Genomic DNA, 21,439 nt, shown 5'->3' with positions numbered 1-21,439 from the left:
TCGATAAACTTGTAAAATAAATATTTTGAATGCAAGCTGCTTTGGAAAAAACTTTCCACAGAAGCATAGATAGATGTTGCAACATGTTGAGGTCATTTTTGAATTATCATTGTAAAATGTGTAAAAATTGTTTCACTCAATTTTTTCTTGACTATATACAGTAGTGTGAACTGTAAAACTGTACTCAATGAGTAATAAGTTAGTACTCCATTCTAATCATGACTAGTACTTAAGTTTTCCCACAAAATCTGGCTTAATTCCTTTTTTTTTTCTTCTTCTTTTTTTTTTATTATTGTGGCCATGGCTAAACAGTTTATATATCATTGATATACTCAACCAAAACTATATATATTGCAGTGCTACTTTTTAAATATAACTATACTCTAAAGGATATGGGCTACTATTCCTACAAGTACATACTATTTTAATGAATTTATTTATTTATTTTTACTTAGTTTGCACTGCATAAGTGTTCAACACAAGATCATTAAATCAGGAGTAGGTGAATCTTTTCCATTAGCCAGTACTAAAAGCAGGAGCAAGAAAGAATGAAAAACTCAAATGGCTATTAAAAAGAAACTCAGCTGCTGCGCTCGTGGTGAAAAGGTGCTTGAGTGTGTGATAAGAGGCTCTTGAGTGATGTTTTATAGTCCAGAGGTTCCTCCGACAGACCTGATTAGAGCTTTTCAAAACCGCTGACAGTGTTCAAATATGCAGCTACTTCTGTGTAAGAATCATATCAGCACGCTGCCAAGAGCAATACAGATTATCAGCCCACCAGTATAATACAACAATTATACAGTCGCCACACAATACATATAGACTAACCCCCGCTTCATCTTTAATTCAGACTCCATTTACTCAGTTTGTGTGTAGGCAGGCGAGCGACGCTCTTCTGGATGATAATAGCTGTGAATGAGACTCTGTGCGGCTAATTGGACATCAAACAGATCGTGTTGGAGTGAGATTATAGTGTTGGTCCAGAGAAGCTTTCTCAGAACATCTTCTTAAATCATTTCTTGTTTTATCCTTAGTTTCTCCCTTCATTCTCTAATCCATTTTCTGTATAGGCAAATGTGCAGAATTTTTGAATACTTATTTTATATCTTGGTTCAGTATTAAAGGTGTGCTTAAAAAGCTGTTTCTGATCAATCTGATGTTTAAAGTCATTGTCAATCCCCATCACGCAGCTCAGTGGCAGTAACTTGGTGTGTTTCTACCTACTTAAACATATTTTAGGGACAAAATTGTACTTAGAAGTGAGCTAAACCTCACAAAATCACATAAAAAGCACATTGTTGTAGCTCAAAGAGTAGAGAATGCCACTAGTAAAGCTAAAAATCATGGGTTCAATTCCTAACAAATGCATGATTTGCATTACTCAAATGCAATGCAAGTGGCTTTTTAGATAAAAGCATCTGCAATTATTAAAAAAAAAAAAAAAAAATCCTGAAAGTTTTCTGAGTGTGGGTTAAGATTAGGTTACAGTATTTATAATAAGCTGTAAATAAAATATTGTAATTCTATGGAATGTCCCCATTTAGATCTTTATATACCACTCTATTTGTAGCGCTTGAAATATTCTTCCTCATGCAATCAAACACTGCTTTTTTTTAGATCTGAGTAAATGAAACGGCAAGTTAACTGGCTCAGTATGTTTGAAAATGTGGTGATATAAATTCAGACTGTAAACAGACGAGGGAAGTACAGTCGTTTGCATTTAATAGCTTCTCTCTCAGCACTAAAATGGAGCACCGCAGTCATTTGCACACTTACGAATGCCCCATTCATATTCTCCATACAGAAATAGATTTTTATCAGCAATGTGTAAACAACTCAAGACAGACTCACCATGAGCTCCGAGGTTATTTAGTGATGATAAAATATACATAAAACTAAATCTTGTTTATTAGCAGAATTCCCAGTGAAGAACCACACATGCCCATAATCCCAGAGAGAGACATCCACCGATTAGCGAAAATTACTGTTACTATTGAAATGAAAAAAAAAAAAAAACTTTAGAGAGCGCCTCTCTAAACAGATGTTTTCTATGTGAATATATAGTAAAATGTAATTTATTTCTGTGATGCACAGCTGTATTTTCAGCATCATTACTCCAGTCTTCAGTGTCACATGATCTTCAGAAATCATTCTAATATGATGATTTGCTGCTCGAGAAACATTTCTGATTATTATCAATGTTGAAAACAATTATGCTGCCAAATATTTTTGGAAAACTGTGATACATTTTATTTTTCAGGATTCACAGATTATAGAAAGAATAGAAAAGTTCAAAAGAACAGCGTTTATTTGAAATATAAATCTTTTTGTAACATTATAAATATTTTTTACTCTCAATTTGATCCATTTTAGTGCATCCTTGCTGAATAAAAGTGTTACGTTCTTTCAAAAAATAATAAAATGTTTGTTTTAAATAGCAGATCAAAACATAGAACTCTTTACTGTGGGTTTTTCCAAAGAGAGAATGAATGTGTTGTAAAGGTGGGTGTTTCACTGTTACCTTCTGATGCTTCTGCTGCATTACATTGAGGTTAAACAATTAACGCCAGGCCATAGCTAACAAGCTTTTAAAAGGCCGGTAAGAGCTCAAACACACACACGCGGATGGATGAACAGATCAACAGAGCTGGAGACTGAGTGAGCAAAGCAATCAGTTTAACACCAGAAATGTTCATCATGCATGTTGCTTTTTCAAATCCGCCTACAGTAATGCTATGAAAAGACATGTCTGTGTTCTTCTCTCTTGGAGGCTGGGCGATTAAGACGAGCTTTTTGTGTGCAGTCGGGTTGAGATCCTCTAATATTTGTGTTTTACAGAATTAAATATATGCAATGGGATCAGCAGGGAGCACAAGAAGGAGAGTATTAGAATAATTAAAGGCACACATGCAGTGCTGGCATGAAGAAACGCACTCAGACACACAGGCACTGAAGAAGAGAATCCATCAAATCTAATCTGAAGTGTTGAATGAGGTGAACGTGTGTTTTATCTACATGTGTGACACTGAGGCATGTTCATACGTGTAGATAATCTTGTTACATATAGATTTGGGTGTCATAATAATCAAAGGCTTTCTGAACGACTTTGATTGTTCTGTTCTGGATGTGAGAAGCATGAGGTGTTTCTAACAAGATATCACATCCAAAAATATACATTCACTTTGAGCTGCTTCTTGTGTTTCTGGTCTTGGTAACTATAAAGCCTGGTAGATTTCACAAATTTCAAAGAAATGGCAAGTAATGCATTAAATCAACTGTGTAATTTTGAAGAAGAACAACTAGTTCTTGTAAAATGTACTCCAGTCACCTTTGTCTTATTTACTACTTTAAAAACATTTTTATGCAGATTCTTATTCACTTTTTAAAATTTGTTGTAAAAAAAAATATTGTTTTAAAGCTGATTGAAAATTGTATTTCATTCTTTCAGTTTCAAAATTTTACATTCAGTGTGTTACTTGCTATTTATTTTTAATTATTTGTGAAATTTACTAGTAATTTCTTCTATGTGAAAACTGTTTTAAAGTAAATCCTACACCATTTTTTTCACCTTAGCTCTACAAGTTTGAATTTGATATTTATTTCCCTTTTGAAATGTGAGCTTCAATTCATAATTCAACACAAATACAAGTTGCATTCTTAGTGTTGCCAAAAGAGGCGCTAGAGAGATTATTAGCATAATTTGTCTTCTATTGTTAGTTTTCTCTTTCAGGTCATCTACAGTTCTGTCAAAGCAGAGCATCACGGGAATCATACCATGCAGGTTAGTTAAAGTGAATTAAACTGTCGTTCTAGCAGCCTGAATAATAACAGCTAAATAATCTTTAATATGCTTTAATGTCTTTGAAATTTGAATGAGAGATTGTTTAAAAAACTGCTAATTCTTAAATACAATAGATTGTTGACAAAAATGGTGCATTCTGGGAGATGAAGAAATAGCTCATGGTGATGTGACTGATTTTACTGATTAATAATTATGCAAACTTGGTAAAAACTAGTGAAGTTTTAAAACTAAAGATCGACTAAACATGGGCCGTGGCCACAAAGACTCATTTGCTCATTTCAGTCTTGATCAGAACGTGTAGTTTGATTAAAGATTAATTTATTCATGCAAACGTGCAGATTTCTGATGCACAAAAAAATGCTCAGGTAATGTTGACGTAATGTGCTTTTTTTTAAACTATGAAATCACAGGTGCTAATTGAAACAGAGCAGTGAAAAGACAGTGTTTCAAACATGCAGTCAGTCAGGAATGGTGTGTAAAATGAAGTCATAGCACTCTGAGCAAAGTGAAAGTTAACTGCAAAACACTGAATTCTAATTCACTCCATCGCTCTTCATCTTTCTCTCTCTCTCTCTCTCTCTCTCTCTCTCTTTAATTTGGGTCTCATTCTGGAAGTTTAACACTAGCTTTTCGCTTGAATTTATTGAGACTGTTTAATTAGTTGTGAAACTTTTACAAAGCGCATTTCCTCAAAAATGTCCCTTTATCACACAATATAAAGGACTGTTTGTCTTTATCGTTCCGCTTTTCTTGCTCTGAGACAAAATAACTATTGAATTATCACAGCTGCGTTGCCTGTTCGTTTCTCTTCCTTTAAAAGATAATTTCATTTTCTGCTTTATGCAAACTCTATAAAGAAATATTTTGGGTTTTAGACAAAAGGATTTACTTTTAGTGGATAAATAGGAATTGATCCATAAAAACACTGCTCATATTTGAAATTGGAAAATAATAAAACACAAAGCAGACTTCTGACACATGGGATGTGCAGAATAAATTACATGCACACAACTGAGCCAAAGTCTTTAATGAAACTTTCATATAGAGAGAAATAAACCACAACAGCCTCAAACGGTTTTTCTTAAAGAGGTCACAATTTTATTACTTTTTTTTTTTTTTTTTGGCATGTAATAAATGTCACATTGAAATGTTTAATCACACTAATTAAAAAAAAAAAACATCCTTAGAACAAACTTACAGTTTACTACATGTGGAGTCAAAGTTTATTGCTTTTAAAAAATAAAATATTGCCTGATGCTAAAAAAAAAGAAAGAAGACTACTTCAGTATTTATTAATGACATAAGATTGGCAGAGTTCACCCATTTTTAACTGTGCCTTTGAATGTTTAATTATACAAAGATTTGTCTAGTAAATAATTAGTCTTTATATGAACTGTTTGTGTCATATAGAGCTCACAGAGTTCAACAGCACCTCCTAGTGTTAGACTCAGGAACGACACACAGGCCTTTAAATAGATAATTCAGCCAAAAATGAAAATTCTGTCATTATTTACCCACCTTTATATCATTCCAAACCCATATGATGTTATTTATTATGAAATAATCTTGAAGAATCTTTATGCAGCTCTTTTCCATACAAAGTTCATTATCACAACAGTCAAAAAAAAAAAAAAAAGGTCAACAAGATCTTCTGAAGTCACGTGAAAGCTTTGTTGGTGGAACAGATTGAAAGTGTTTTAATATCTGTCTGTCAGAACTCAGAACATGACATCATATTAATATGAATCCCACATTAAGTCTAGGTTATATTTCAGCTCAAGCATAAAAAATAAATACTTATTTTTGCATATTTGTTTAAAAATCTATTATATTAAAGGTAGGCTATAACAAATTCTGCCATGTGTATACATATTTTAAATTTTTTACGATATAGTAATTGGTCATATAAATGGGTTTCATCTTTCTTTCTTTCTCTTTATTTTCAGGTGAAATATGAGCCAGACTTGTTCTTGACAGGTTTCATGCGATTCACTCATTCAGAGCAAAAACTAGCAGACTAATAATCATCTGTCAGACCACTCAAAAACTCCACCTGACATCCTACAAATGGTCTGTCCACCCCCTCACACCAGTGACCAGATGAGAGCGTTTCTATAAATAATGCATCAGACCTCTCCAGAGAGTAAATATAATGTTTAATTGAAAAATTTTGCAAGGTCACATTAGGTAAATTGCTGCTTCCTTCACCAGACAGCGCCACCTATCAGTCACCAAACCCCTCCCCCCCCCCCCCAACATAAAAAAGAGAGAGAGAAAAAAAAAAGATAAAACAGGAAGAAAAGAGGAAGAATTTGACACCAGATTTTCTACAGTTTGCAAGGTTAGTGGCATTAAATCTCAGAAATATATTCAGATTTTTAAGAAACTTACAGAGTAATTTATGAGCAGAACTGCACTTTATGCTTTGTTTTCTGACTTTTTTTTCTGTATGTAAAACATTTTAGATAGATAGAAATTCTGATCAGAACATCTGCACACATTTCCATTATCCCCTCTCCCCCCACCATGGGGATTAAAAAGTGCAAAAAAGTTAATTGCAACTTTATCTCACAATTCATTTTTTTTTCTCACAATTCTGACATATAAACCATAAGATACAAACTCTGATTTTCTGAATTCTTTTTCTTGTGATTCTGAGTTTATATTTCACAATAGAATTTTTTTAAAGAAATACTGAATTGCAAAACTCAGAATTCTTATTTTTTATCTTGTCATTACAAGTTTACATCTCACAGTTTTTATTTATTTATTTATTCTTTAAGAAATAAAAAATGTAATTGTCACTTTTTATCTTACCATTCTGACTTTTTTTTTCTTACAATTCGGACCTTTTTCCCCTCAGAATTGTGAGATCTAAAGATATTGCAAGTAATAAACTCAGAATTTCAGGGGGGAAGTATGAATTCTGAGAGAAAAATGCAACTTTATTTTTTTTATTCATGGTGGAAACTAAAATATAGAATTAATGATATAAACTTAGTTTTCTGAGAGAAAAAACCCCCAGAATTGCTGGATTTAAACTCAGAACTGTGACATGTAAACTTGGCATTGCAAGAAAAAAGGACAGAATTCTGAGTTTAAAAGTCAGCATTGCAAGGGTAAAAACTTGCAATTACCTTTTTTTTTAATTTCCTTCCTGGAATCAAAAGTCCTTAGTTTTCTCATTATTTGAATGATTTTCCCCCGTGCCAATCTATTGTGCTGAAATATATTTCTATTAAACCAGCCTTCAGTTAACAGACCTTATGCTGATATTCAAAAGTCAGACTATGCAAGCATTTCTTTATCTATTATCATTTTCTCAAATTTAGGATTCGTGTTTCTAGAAAAAAACCTAAAATCAATAATAATAGTGATGATGACCTTAGCAAACACAATCAGCTCAATAGATTCTCACACGTCCCTGGCGTTCACTTTCTGTTTAAGGCTCCTGAAGGCAGAGCGTCGTCAGGCAGGTTGTTGTGAGTGAACTCAAGGACGCAGTTTAAATTTGCATGAATCACTCTCAGATCAAAGCAGCGGCGGGGCGCCAGTCACTCGCAGAGCGCAAATATGATGGAATGTTTATTTCTGGGTCAGTGGGGGGGCTAATGAGAATACTTTCTAAGAACCAGAGCGCGAGCGAAGGCCTGAACAGCGGCTCTTGATTGGTTCGGTTTGACAGCCGCTCACTGGGTATGAGGACATTGACAATGACAGGCCGCCTGCGACCGGAGAGAGCTACACCCACCGACCGAACACACCACCAAAATAACAGAGAGAGAGCAGAGTCATGTTTTATTTATGGGCTTGCTACCTGAGCTAGACTTTCACACACAAAACTTTCTATGCAGAAAAACTGTCATATATTTACAGCAAGAAAACACCGGAAATGTCAAGTTTACTGTCACTCTTTCCACTGCAGACCAAGAGAAAAGTAATCAAATATACCCTTGTGGAAAAGAACTGTGCTTAACTATTCAATAGGTTATGTGCTTGTAGTGTAGGCTACTTCATATCTTAAAAGTATAGACTAATGGTCAAAAGTGTAGATTAATTATTCCTTCTGAAAAAGAAGTTTATTCCAGTGTGCTATTAGTATACTTCTATTAAACTAAAAATAGGAAAGTATGCTTTTAGTTTACTTTTTATGTACTTCTCAGAAATGGGCTTTATGTACTCCTCAGAAATATACTTAAAAATTACATTTAAGTTTACTTGACTTGTACTTACAAAGAGTCTAAATATATTTGAGCTATACTTGTGCTACTAGAATCCATTTTTTCATTGTTATACGGTAGAGGGCGATAGTACAGATCTTCTGTACAGAATTTCCAAAAAAACACAAGTGAAGAAGAAGAAGAAACAACAGATACTAACACATGTAATCTAACACGATCATCTGACATGAAACAGCATTAAGACTGTAATGTTATCGAATAAAATGTCAACCGATGAAGAGGTAATAATTACAGTCAAGCTTTGGGGTGCTGAGCGACTCCATCTACATTTTGTTTATCATTCTGAATCCAATTCATAGTCTTTTTCCAGCTTTTTTGTTCAAAATGTTATTTCTTTATTTCTTATGAAACTTACCCTCATTAAAGTGTTTAAAAAAAGAAGGCATGAAGCTAGAATAAAATGTTTTTTTTTTTTTTTTTTTTTTTTTTTTTTTTTTTTTTACAAGCAGATACCCTGTTCTTTCTTTGGATGTTTTGTATGTTCAGATATTCATATAACAAAATATATACAAATTAAAACCTAAATAGGGACATAGTAGTATATTTAAAGTATGATGCAAAGTTCACTTAAAGAAAACTTATGAGTATACTTGCAGTATAAAACTACTAAACTAGTAGTTTACTGAGAGTATACTTCAAAGTGTACAAAGTATTTAATTAGTAAAACTATCAGTATACCTATAAGTTAAATTTTAGTATAATTGCAGTACAAACTACAAACATAGAGGTATACTAGTTGTGTACTCAAAGTTTGCTACTGTTATACTTGAAGTATACTTAAAAGTATACTTTTATATACTAGAAAGTGGGCCAATTTAGTCCCAAGGAGTACTGGAACAGTACACTTACAAGTATACTACTAGAACACTGATATTTGTATACTTGCTACATAAAGTATACTTAAAATATATACTTGAACTTTACTTAAGTATACTTAATAAAATAAACTTGAAGTATACTACTTTTTGGTAAGGAATGTTTTAGTTTTTTTTAATCTCTAAAATATCTTTTAAAAATCTCTTCTGCTCACTAAGGCGGTATTTATTTAAACAAACAAACAAACAAAAAACAAAAGCAGTAAAAACAGTGATTTTGTGAAATAATATTGTGGTTTAAAATAACGGTTTTCTATGTGAATATATTGTAATGTATTCCTGAGTCAAATCTGAATCTTCAGTGTCTCGTGATCTTTCTGAAATCATTCTAATATGCTGATTTGCTAATTGTTCAACTAAATGCATTTAATATAAATTTAATGTAAAACTACAAAACATTTTCATTCAGTTACAAAAGATGCAATTATATGTCATAAAACATTACATTCAATATATTTTTAAAGTATGTAATTTGTACAATAAGCACTTTTATAAAGTACGTTGTGTGTACTTAGCATTTCATGCAGAACCCCGTTACAATGACAGTAACTGCAGACATTACAGCAAAATAATGCTGTAAACAACACATACTGTACAAACAGTCATGAAACAGCCAACACTGCATGCTGATGTGCTTCTGTTTGAGAGGAGATGCATAGCTTCTGAATATGAGCTGGATTTCTAGTGCGTCTCACTTATTTTTGAACTAACGAGATGAACAAAGCCATGAAGAAAGGCTGAAGGTTAAGCAATCGAAGATGTTTACACTTCTGAAAAGCAATCAGGTGAGCTGATCGGTGAGAAAACACGTGACCACATGAAATCAATTGAGTTCAACAAACACTAATTACCAGCAATACAGCTTAAACTGTGCAGTTTACCTACTATTTAAAAATACAGTATGTATTATGACAAAAGTGTCAAACACTGCCATCAGGTGTCTGTCTAGTCAAGTCAAATTTATTTGTATAGCGCTTTTTAAAACACACATTCTTTTAAAGCAGCTTTACAGAAAATCATATTCTTAATGTTTAAAATATCTTTGCCATGTAGATGCATTTAGCATTTGAGCTGGATGATAATATAGTTTTTTGCAAACAATCAAGCAGTTGAGGTTTGCTATAGTACATACTGTTAAATGTGAGTGTGTATACTGTGAGTAAAGTTGGCTATATACTTATAGTAGCTGTATGATTTGTTATTAATTCATTAAATCAGTTTATTAATTCATTATGTGGCGGTACTGAAAATGATAAAACATGTGAGGCATATATAATCTAGGAACTGAAAATTATGAATTAATATTTTTAATATAATTTTGCATGGAAAATGTCTTGGAAAAAATTGAAAACTGAAAAAAAAAAAATGTTATTTGCGGTTTATTCATCACTCTGGAAATGGAAGGTCAAGTGAAGTGCATTGCATTGTGTGGTATACTGCATACTACACACCACTATTGCATACTGTATGCAACGAGTATGTTATTCCAAGTATAGTGAAAATGTGTTTAAGTGGTTATGTAGAGGTGTGTGTGTGTGTGTGTGTGTCTCTGTGTGTGTGTGTGTGTGTGTGTTTTGTGTGTGTGTGTGTGGTTATATAGAGGTGCCTGTGTGTGTGTGTGTGTGTGTGTGTGTGTGTGTGGTTATATAGAGGTGCCTGTGTGTGTATGTGTGTGTGTGTGGTTATATAGAGGTGTGTGTGTATGTGTGTGTGGTTATATAGAAGTGCGTGCGTGTGTGTGTGTGTGTTTGTGTGGTTATATAGAGGTGTGTGTGTATGTGTGTGTGGTTATATAGAAGTGCGTGCGTGTGTGTGTGTGTGTGTGTGTGTGTTTGTGTGGTTATATAGAGGGGTGTGTGTGTGTGTGGTTATATAAAGGTGTGTGTGTGTGTGTGTGGTTACATATAGGTGTGTGTGTGTGTGTGTGTGTGTGTGTGTGTGTGTGTGTGTGTGTGGTTATATCGAGGTGCCTGTGTGTGTGTGTGTGTGTGTGTGTGTGTGTGTGTGGTTATATAGAGGTGCCTGTGTGTGTGTGTGTGTGTGTGTGTGTGTGGTTATATAGAGGTGTGTGTGTGTATGTGTGTGTGGTTATATAGAAGTGCGTGCGTGTGTGTGTGTGTGTGTGTGTTTTGTGTGGTTATATAGAGGGGTGTGTGTGTGTGGTTATATAAAGGGTGTGTGTGTGTGTGTGGTTACAAATAGGTTTGTGTGTGTGTTTTTGTTTGTGTGTATATATATTAAAAGTATATACAGTATATAACAAAATATTGTGTGTGTGTGTGTGTGTGTGTGTGTGTGTGTGAGACATTATAAGTGAAGAGACTAACGCGTGATTTGACAGTGTGCAGGAATCCATGTGTGCAGTGTTTCAGTCCATTTGCCTCTTACTGAGTAAAGTGTTCCTCAAACACAGACTGTCAGACTCAAGCGGAGCGTGACTGCTGATGTCTGAGACACTTTCACATCTCACACCAATTAACATTCAAATCACTCTCCATCACACACACACACACACACACACACACACAATTAAAATTAAATTCACTTTTGATAGACACACACACACACACACAGATTGATTAAGTGCACACAAATGACATCCAATCATGTACTAAACATCTGACGAGGAGACGTTTTCTTTCATCAGTCTGTTTTCAAGCTTCAGCTAAACATGACCAAGCTCACAAATGCCATAACAAGCTTCATAAGTCACAAAACACCTTGAGTTTTCTGTGAAGTGAGTGTATCAGCACTGATTCCTGAGCGCTGGGACTAAAAGGCCACAGAACTGACATAATCTACATTTATGCTAGAGAGCTAGAAATCATTTTGGATTATTTTTTCTTAAAAAGATGTTTTTCCTCACCAAAAATGAGTTTGATACTGTCATACAAAACCAGTGCATCAAATACTAAATCCTGAGTCTAATGAATTGAACTTTGAATTGAGACTACAGTGTACTGTGTAACTACTGTGTGTGTGTGTGTGTGTGTGTGTGTGTGTGTGTGTGTGTGTGTGTGTGTGTGTGTGTGTGTGTGTGTGTGTGTGTGTGTGTGTGTGTTTGAGAGACAGTGAATGTATAAAAAGATGAATGATGAAAATCAGCGTGCACCAGCTTTCTGCAGCATCTGTGTGTGTTTAGTCGTCTGCTGAGCATCATCATATTTGTCTTCATTTGAGAGACTAATTCTAGATAAATGGATGAGAACGAGAGACGAGGAGTGAACTATTCCTTGGAAAAGACAGATGTGTGTGTGTGATTAAAGGAGCGGCTGACGAGGGACACGCTGTCATATCTGCTTTCCTCTTCTTATTGGGATGATTGACTGTCGCCATGGTAACAAATTATGGAGCAGGAGGAAGATTCCTCGATGGACATCAGCAGATCGATTCCTGAGACGGAGAATGAAGGAGGTGCACATGCTCCTCTGAGTTTCTTCTTATATGAGACAACATGTCCAAAAAAAAAAAAAATGTTTTACACACACACACACACACACACACACACACACACACACACACATACAGTATATATATCAAGTTTTTGAATCTCATGTTTTGTTCTCACTGTTGCAGAAATATTTCAAATCAGAGGAACTGGAAGCAAATCACATATAAACCATGAATAACTGAGTAACTAAGATGTCCCTTTCTGACACTCTGTAGATTTACTGATTGCAAAGTTTCTAAAACTAACCAAACACAGCATAATAAATTCAGATTTGGCATAATAAACCAGATCACATTTGAGGATTCAGTACAAACTAGTGAATCGGTCTGTGAACAACAGGTGCATCATTCAGTATTAAACACGGTTCATTTATGTAACAGTGAACTCAAAGTCTTGTGTTATCTGCTTCAACACAGACTTTAAAACCAGCTCGGAAGGGTTTTATGACCCTTCTTATAAAATCACTAATTATTCATCCAGTAAGCTGAAGTGTCAGTGAGCTCTCTTTAGGTGGACGACACACACACACTCTGCAGTATGAGTATTGCTCTTTTTAATGGCTATTGGTCTGCAGAAATGCTTTAATCCCGCTGGAAACTTGACATTATGCAATGATAGGAAAATGTGAGTGATGAGTGATGCTATATTTAATATCAAATATTTATATGCACACACACACACACACACACACACACACACACACACACACACACATGTATATATTACTTTAGAAAATGGTAATATTTAAGAACAAATTGGTGTTTCTTAACTTTTGACTGCTGAAGTACATACAAAATGTTGTTAAAAAGAGTAGATATGGAGCACTGCCGCCATCTAGTGGAAGGTTAACGCTCTACACTGGAACTACAGTGTAAATGTTACAGTTTTTCTCAATTGTTTACACACAAATATTGGTACTTGAGACACAGTGACCACAACATGTAACTCATGCACCAACCCCCTGAACCAATTCTGCTAAACTACAAGCACAATTCCTTTTTTACACTCACATTGCAGTTCTAAAACACACTTTTTTCAAAACACTACACACAATTCTCTGCATTTGGCACAATTTTCATGCAAAAAATCTCTTGTTTTCACAAGGAACACACTGCCATTCAAATATGCACACTGACTCATCACATGGGCAAACACCTGTCACACATTTTTACAATTAGCAAACAGAGCTTCAGCATAAAAGGGCAACAGGTGAGCGCTTCTGTTTTGGAGCAATGGATGCCAACAATGGAAACAGAGCCAGAGCCAGAGGAGTGAGCGTAAGAGGGAGGAGGACGGGGAGGACGACCGTAATCTCTAATGAGATCCGAGCCACTTTGGTTCACCATGTACTCAACAATGGTCTAAACAATGAGGGAGGATGGGCAAAGGGTACAGCCAAATTTGAGCAGGTACACTGTAGCATCCATCATCCGGACTTTCCGAAATGAGAATAGGTAAGAAATCTACTCACACTAGAAAATTGCATTACTGCAAATCAATACAGTGCTCAATGAGAACAGTAGTACAGAATGGCCTGTGGACTGTTCTGTATGACTGTAAAAATAAAGTATGTTTCAAGTATTTGTGAAATGTATTCCTACACAGTATTTACAGTATTTTACTATTTGTTTGGCAGAACTGAAAGATTACCTACACAAGGTGGTCGGGAACGTGTTCTTTCTCCTGAACAGGGAACTGCAGTCATGAACATTGGTCTTAGAAAATAACGCCATAACATTACGGCAAATACAAAGAAATCATAGAAAACAATGAGATATTTCCAAATATTGATAGGGTAAGCTTATAAACATTGGACCGTGGCTTGTGCAGAAATAATCTGAGGATGAAGCAGGTTTACAGGGTGCCATTTGAACGCAATTCAGAGAGTCAAAGAGCTGCGATATAACTATGTGCAAGTGAGCCCTATACAATCCCACACTTGATGCATACTCTCAACACTGTGTAAATTATACGTATTTCAGTATTGTAATCATAATGATTGTGCTTCTCAATAGTGACCACTCCATGTCTGTTTCTGATATTGTCACGTGTGTTTCAGAGAGTCCTTGAGCTAGAGGGGGCTGCAGTGGAGCACCAGTTCATCTTCACTGATGAGGTTGGATTCAACCTCACTTAAAGACGAAAGAGAGGAAGGAATATCATCGGCCAGCGTGCCATTGTTGAAGTCCCTGGCCAGCGTGGAGGGAACATCACAATGTGTGCAGCAATTACCCACCGCGGAGTCATCCATCACCAGGCTACCCTTGGCCCCTACAACACTGCCCATCTGATCACATTCCTGGACACTCTACACATCACACTCATTCCCCAGATCAGACGGGGCTGCTCTGGTTCGTAACTGGTTCACTGCCTACCCACACTTCTTAGTTGTTTATCTCAATCCTACTGAGGATTTTTTTTTTTCTGCCTGGAGATGGAAAGTGTATGACTGAAATCCACATGCGTATACCCCTTCTCCAAGCTATGGAAGACTAATGTGGAGATCTAGCAGTTGATGCTCTTCATGGCTGGACTCTCCTTGCTAGGTGATATTTCCCCCGCTGCTTGGTCCAGGGAGAACATTGCTTGTGATGTGGATGAGGTGCTGTGGCCAGACCGAAACTGAAGAGAGGATGCAGCATAGTTTTTTTTTACTGTAACTGTATACAGTAAATTCTTCTGTTGTTTTGTATGTAGACCACTGTATGTGCAGCTTTGTGTTGGTTGGGATGTACATTGTTTTTGTTGGGAAAAATAAAATATATTTCTTAGTGTATTTGTGTGTTCTGACTATAAAAACTATTTTATATATATACTACAAATATTTTACAACACACTTATGTATGTACTGTCTGTAGTAAGTGTAACACTGAACCAAATAAAGAGCACAGTCCTGTGTTTTCCATTCATCAGTGTTTTACACAGAGCACATCAGTGTTCAGCTGGCTCTTATTAATGTCTGTTCATATGATGGTTTGTGTGTCATCTGAAAACAAAATACCATTTTGAGAAGAAAAAGAACATTGTTTTGAATGTAAAGTTTCATTTTGCAGAGAATTGAGGGGTTTTGCTCATTGTGCCATTGTTTTTTGATTTGTGTGTAGAGTTCAGAGAGTATGAGGCATGCTTTCAGAAAATGTGTGTAAACAATCAAGAAAAACTGTAATAACAATTACACAAACTACTACAGAGTTGAACAAAGTGTATGTTGAATGTTTTAGTTTTGCGCAGGCCGCATTGGTCGGTTTCACTTGTATTAGGCGCAGATTGTATTAGGCGCAGAGCATCTTTGAGCCGTTGCTGCGATACGTCAACGCGCCCGCCATGTTTGTGAGGGCAAGATTGCCTTAAAAATAAATGGAAGTAAACGGGGGAGCTGCGTTTTTTTCTGGAAAAAAACACGATAACGTTTACATTTATCAACCGATTTCAGAGGTTTGTGAGCTACATGCAGTTAAAAATCACTTTGCCTCCAGTTATTTAGTTAGGTTTGGAAAATTATTATTTTTCGTAAGAAATTGTGAACGCTCACACTTCTCACTTGTTGATTTCGTTGATTTTTTTCGGTTTACAATTCTAATGTTAATGTAGTATAACTGTGACATGTACATGTAATTTGAATGTATATTAAATAAAATAAGTTGTTTTTATTGCTTTTTCTCTGTGTTCAACCCCAACATTTTAGCTTTTCTTGTGCTTCAGGTCAGAACCTGTTTTTATACAGTCTGTGGTCAGAACACAGCTCATTCACTTGGGAAAAAAAATATCGAAATAATACATCTTTAAACACTTATAATTTACCATCATTGAGAAAATTGAATACAACCAGTGAATACAAATCAAAAAGTAATACACTGGTAGTTTGCTTTTTATTTTGATAGCACTCTATACAGATAAACTCCACAACAAACAATAACACATGCAACTGATGAGCCTTTATGGATCCAGTGAAACTTAGTTAATTTACAGTGGTAAAATATTATTCACTTATACATTATTATTATTCAAATAATAATAACAATATTATTCAAATATTATTCACTTTGACATTTTGTTCTACAATGCAAATTACACACACCCATGCAGAAAACACAAATTTTGAAACAGTTGTTTATTTTTCCATATATATTAATACATGTATGTTAGGGGTGTGAGTGTGTGCAGTTTACGTTGTACAACAAAATATCAAAGTATAGTTATATTTAACACAGACCAGAAATTTATAATCATTATTACAACATCAAGGGCAATAATAAACAATGATTTTGTCATGATATTGCAGCTTGACTCACTATGAGTTCCTGTGTTTTTCATTTCTAGGCTATTTACATTATGTAGTTTTTGTGTAAATACACATACTGTACATAATCAGCATTAAACAGCCTGTGTAAATAATTTTAAATGCAGTCTATAGTATTGTGATTGACTGATGAAACTGGTTATATTTAAATAATAATAATTAATAATTCCTTACATTTATATAGTGCTTTTCTGGGCACTCAAAGCGCTTTACATAGAAGCGGGAATCTCCTCGTCCTCCACCAGTGTGCAACATCCATCTCTAAATATTTGGAAAAAAAAGGCAGAAACATTTAATAAGGTAATTATATTGTTATAAAAATTAGCCTTACAAAGATAAAAAAAAAAAAAAAAAAAAAAAAAAATGCTCCTGGAAGTCTGTTCCGGGGAGAGAGAGAGAGTGGTTTGAATATGACCAGGACCAGTCTGGCCATTCATTCATGTTTTTTTTGGGTTTTAATTTGTAAAGATATAAAATTAGGCTGTGGAAGTATAGTCTTTCTCTCTTGGAAATGCAGAGAACAGCTTTCTTCAGCTTTCCTTAAGACTTTCCTTGTCCTGTCTGCAAATGACTAAAAAATATTAATAATAATAATAATAAATAAATATAAATATATATTATATATATATATATATATATATATATATATATATATATATATATATATATATTATGATAGTTTTGTGATAAGCTATGAAATCATTATTATCAAGTGATGATAAATAAGTAACGCTAGTGAAATTAAAGAGAGATGCTTTAGCTCCTTCACTAATCCTGGCAGTCTGAGACTTGTAAAAAGTGCTCACTGTACATCTTGTGCTTATAACACAGTTTAGTTTATGATATAAACTACAATATAAGTTAAAACTTAATAAGAGTTTATTTAAACTTTGATTTCTTATAAAGTCTCAGCTTTCACAGCTAACTAGCGATATCGCTGGATATTAATAGTCTGACACTGGTGGCTAATTAAGCTGTCAACATAAATGTTAAAAATGATTAAGAAACATCCAGAAACAACTGTTGAGTCTTACCTGTGAAAGATAATACCCCGAGATCTTTTTTTATTATTGTGCGATGGTTTGTAGATGCCCAAGCTGCCGACGAATAAGGTATGTTTTCCTCTGTCCCGATATGAGAGTAATGGAGAGTTGCCCGCTCCAATATGGCGGCGACGTTGACGTGCGGTCGAGCGGCCAATGAGGCGTCTAGGTATTTATATGTCTATGGGACGTTGACGTGCGGTCGAGCGGCCAATGAGGCGTCTAGGTATTTATATCTACAAATACTGCCTGATGGGTTAACCACGTATTATTATTATTATTATTAATGTATCTTGTGATTCCACAAATTATCAGTGTAATTATTCAGCGTTAAAAGTCTACTGAAGTTCACGATACCTTAAACTCAGGGCTTAAGTTTGTTTTTTATTTTACATCACACGTTTATTTGACGTTGTAAGTTACTCACAGCTGTGACAGACAACATGCGGGTCGCGGTGAGTGCAGAGTAGACGTGGGTTGATTTCAGTCAGGCGCGCGCGGGTCAGACTCGTTGGGTCTTATGTAAGAGGCGCGCGCGCGGCGGAGCGTCATTCAGCGGCGGCCGCGAGGAGAAGTCGCGATCATGACAGGAGTGTGTTTAGTCTTATTTAAAGTGTTAGTGAATGCCGCATCATGAGTTTATAGTGAGATAAAGCTTTACTTGAATCGTAATCGTCGACTCAGGAAGCGGAAGAGCGCGGAATATCGACCCTTGATCGGTTATTGATCATCATGCCGCCCATCGAGGACGAGGCGGGTCGCGAGCAGATCCGATCGAAGATCAAAGAGCTGATCGATGCTAATCAAGTTCTGGTGTTCAGTAAGAGCTACTGTCCCTTCTGCGTCAAGGTGAGCGGACACACGGCCTCAGAAACACAGTTCGTGTCTCCGCAGACACACACACAGAGAGAGTTCAGTCTTAACGAAGAAGCGAAGGATGAGAAAAGTCTCGCGTCTGTAGCATTAGCTTCTGATATTATTAACCACTCAGTGAAAAGTCCATCTAAAGTGTGTATGTGCTTTATTTTAAAATAACTTTCGCTGGATTATTTGTTTTGGTTTTTGTATAACGTACATTTTAACTAACAATTCCTTGTTTTTTTTTTTTTGTAGTTTTATTCTACGTTGTAAAGTGCTTTGAGTTTTATATATATAATATATAAATTATATGTACAAGTAATAATCGTTCATCGTTTTCATATTTCATGATTATTTGTGCTATATTATTTTTGCTTTCGTTAAAAGTTGATAGTTAAAAAAAATAATAACATTTCTACAATTATTAAAAACTAAAACCAGTCATTTTTTAATGTCAAGTTCACGTATTAATGATTTTCGGCTTCAAGGGGTTTATGTATAGTGTGAGAGATGGAGTACTGTTTCTTTTGTGGTCTGCTGTAGATAAGTCAGATTATTATTATTATTATAGTGAGGGATATAATAGAGAAACATTTGTGTTCTTAAAGGGTTAAGTTTATGCTGTAATCCAGCACTGTCTGTTTAGGTTAGTGTTAAATGCAGAATAAGTAATAAAGTAGAAAGAGTCTTTCACAATTAAAAAGATCCTTTAATATTGATATGTCACTTGCATGATTAAACAATTATTAGTATAAATAACTTGATTCTGGTCCATCATGCATCTGTAGACTTTACTGTGTCCTCCTTCAGAGAAGCGAGTGTGTGTATGAGGGCAATAATGACAGAGAGGGGTACAAAGCTGCTTTTAGAAACACCCTGAGCATCACTGAAGATTGCAGGTGGAGAATTATTAATAAAGTATAAAACGTAGCTCTAGATATCGCCGTTCTTTCCTCAGTCTGAGTGATTTACTCCTTTGTAGATTCGTGAAAAATCACCCCGTGCTCCGAGAGCTTGTGTTGCTCGAGTTTCTTCTCCGATCACCGGAGCGTTTATTCATGCAGGTCCTTCAACGCACCTGAGCTAGTGATGCCTTGCTTTTAAAAAGCTGTGATGGTATCTTTCTGCTGGAGTACATCTCTCTGAAATGTGAGTGTTGTTGAAACACTAACGTGTGGTTTTCTTTAACTCCAGGTGAAGGAACTCTTTAAAGAGCTGAATGTCAAGTGCAGTGCCATAGAGCTGGACCTGATGGGTAAGAGCACGATTTTGCATATCAGATGCAGACTTTTATAGTAATTCCTTTTTTAGGGTGAAATCAGACACGTGGAGGAAGTGCCAGGCTCGGCTCTTTGTATTCTTCAGCTGATGGAAATAACACCAGATTAACGTCTGAAATAATGCATGTGAAAGACGCTCTATAATTACATTTTTAGGTGAAATAAGATTCATTTCTAAGTTACTCAATATTAAAATAAACTCAAGTGTGGTTTTCACCATCAGAATAATCAGAAGCTGGTGTGATATTAAGTTTAAGTGTTTTTCTTTTTTAATGTGAAATAAATGCATGTTCTCAAGCGGTCTCAGGCTTTACACTGGGCCAAATTATAATACTGGTGAGGTTATTTGAGTCTGAATATTTTGGGAGTGGGCTGATAGATGGTCTACAGAAACCGGTTCTGAGATAACAGTGTACTATTTGTACTTATACTTTTCTCCCTGAGATGCACCATTACTGATTATATGCATGTTTCCACTTCAGCTAATGTTATGTAATGTTCATGTTTAAGGTTGTTGAACTCTCACTGCCTCATTGACGGAGTTGAGCTGAAGTGCACTTGCATGTGTTCTCTGAACATTGCGCTGAGGCTCTTAAGTTAATGTTTAAGTGTTGGCCGTGACGCGAGACCTGCTGAGTCACTGCGGCTCCAGCGTCACTAAAAATCATCTTCCTCTTCTTGCGTTCCTTCTCTCGTCTGTACCCTCCTCCGTGTCTCATTCACATCTCACGCTCTCTTTATCTCGCTGTCCGTGTGCAGCTGTTCATCTCATGTTCGGAGCATGTCCCTGATAATGGGTTCTCCGGCGAACGGCTCTAAACCTGATGTTTGGAGGCAAACATCTCTTTCAGAAGCAGGCTAGCCGTGCCAGATCTGAACCGTATTCGATTAATGGAGAGCTGCTCATGAAACGTGAGCGGTGAGCTCCTGATTGATCTGATCATGTCTGATGTGTTTCAGAGGACGGGACCAACTACCAGGACTTGCTGCATGAGATGACGGGGCAGAAAACCGTCCCCAGCGTCTTCATCAACAAGAAACACATTGGAGGCTGTGACAACACCATGAAGGTGCTGATTCTTCTGACCGATCTGTGCATGTGTCAGACACTGATTCCACTCCCTGGCCAGACTAATGAGTGTTTTGCTGAGATTCATCGTGTTCATGCCAAAGACCACCAGAGAAATTAGTTGGTCGTAGACTTTGGGCTCAGAATTTCCCTGTTTTGTTAATTATAAGCAGACATAAATGTCATTTCCAAAAGCAAACGGTGTTTTAGTTTTCACTCTTCATTCATTTTTCTCATAGATTTGATGCTGTGAACCTGTCTAACTTTAGAATAGACTCAAGAATAACCAAGTGACCCATTACATTTGCTAAAGTGTAATTTCATGCATGCTAATCCAACACGGTTTACTAAAAACCAGTGGTTTTCTATTCTGAGGCAGTTCTTGCTTCACCTCACCGTAAAGAGGAGCTGATGGTCTCGAGCGGATGCTGGACTGCAAAAGCCTCATTTCATTTCAGCCTCACACACCCTTTAATTTCTTTTATTTATAAACAACTTCTCACTGTATTTTTAGTATTGT

General features: G+C 35.7%; 1 protein-coding gene and 1 pseudogene across 4 annotated transcripts in view; one reads left to right on the top strand and one right to left on the bottom strand.

Moving 5' to 3' along the window:
* LOC109056731 (E3 ubiquitin-protein ligase TRIM39-like) overlaps positions 1-21,439 on the bottom strand; it is an 820,810-nt gene that overhangs the window by 694,665 nt on the left and 104,706 nt on the right. The gene's annotated exons all lie outside the window — the stretch shown is intronic.
* LOC122137620 overlaps positions 18,229-21,439 on the top strand; it is a 15,530-nt pseudogene continuing 12,319 nt past the window's right edge.

This window comes from Cyprinus carpio, chromosome B6 (assembly GCF_018340385.1).
Source record: "Cyprinus carpio isolate SPL01 chromosome B6, ASM1834038v1, whole genome shotgun sequence".
Taxonomy (NCBI): domain Eukaryota; kingdom Metazoa; phylum Chordata; class Actinopteri; order Cypriniformes; family Cyprinidae; genus Cyprinus; species Cyprinus carpio.
This window is presented reverse-complemented; position numbering and strand designations above follow the sequence as displayed.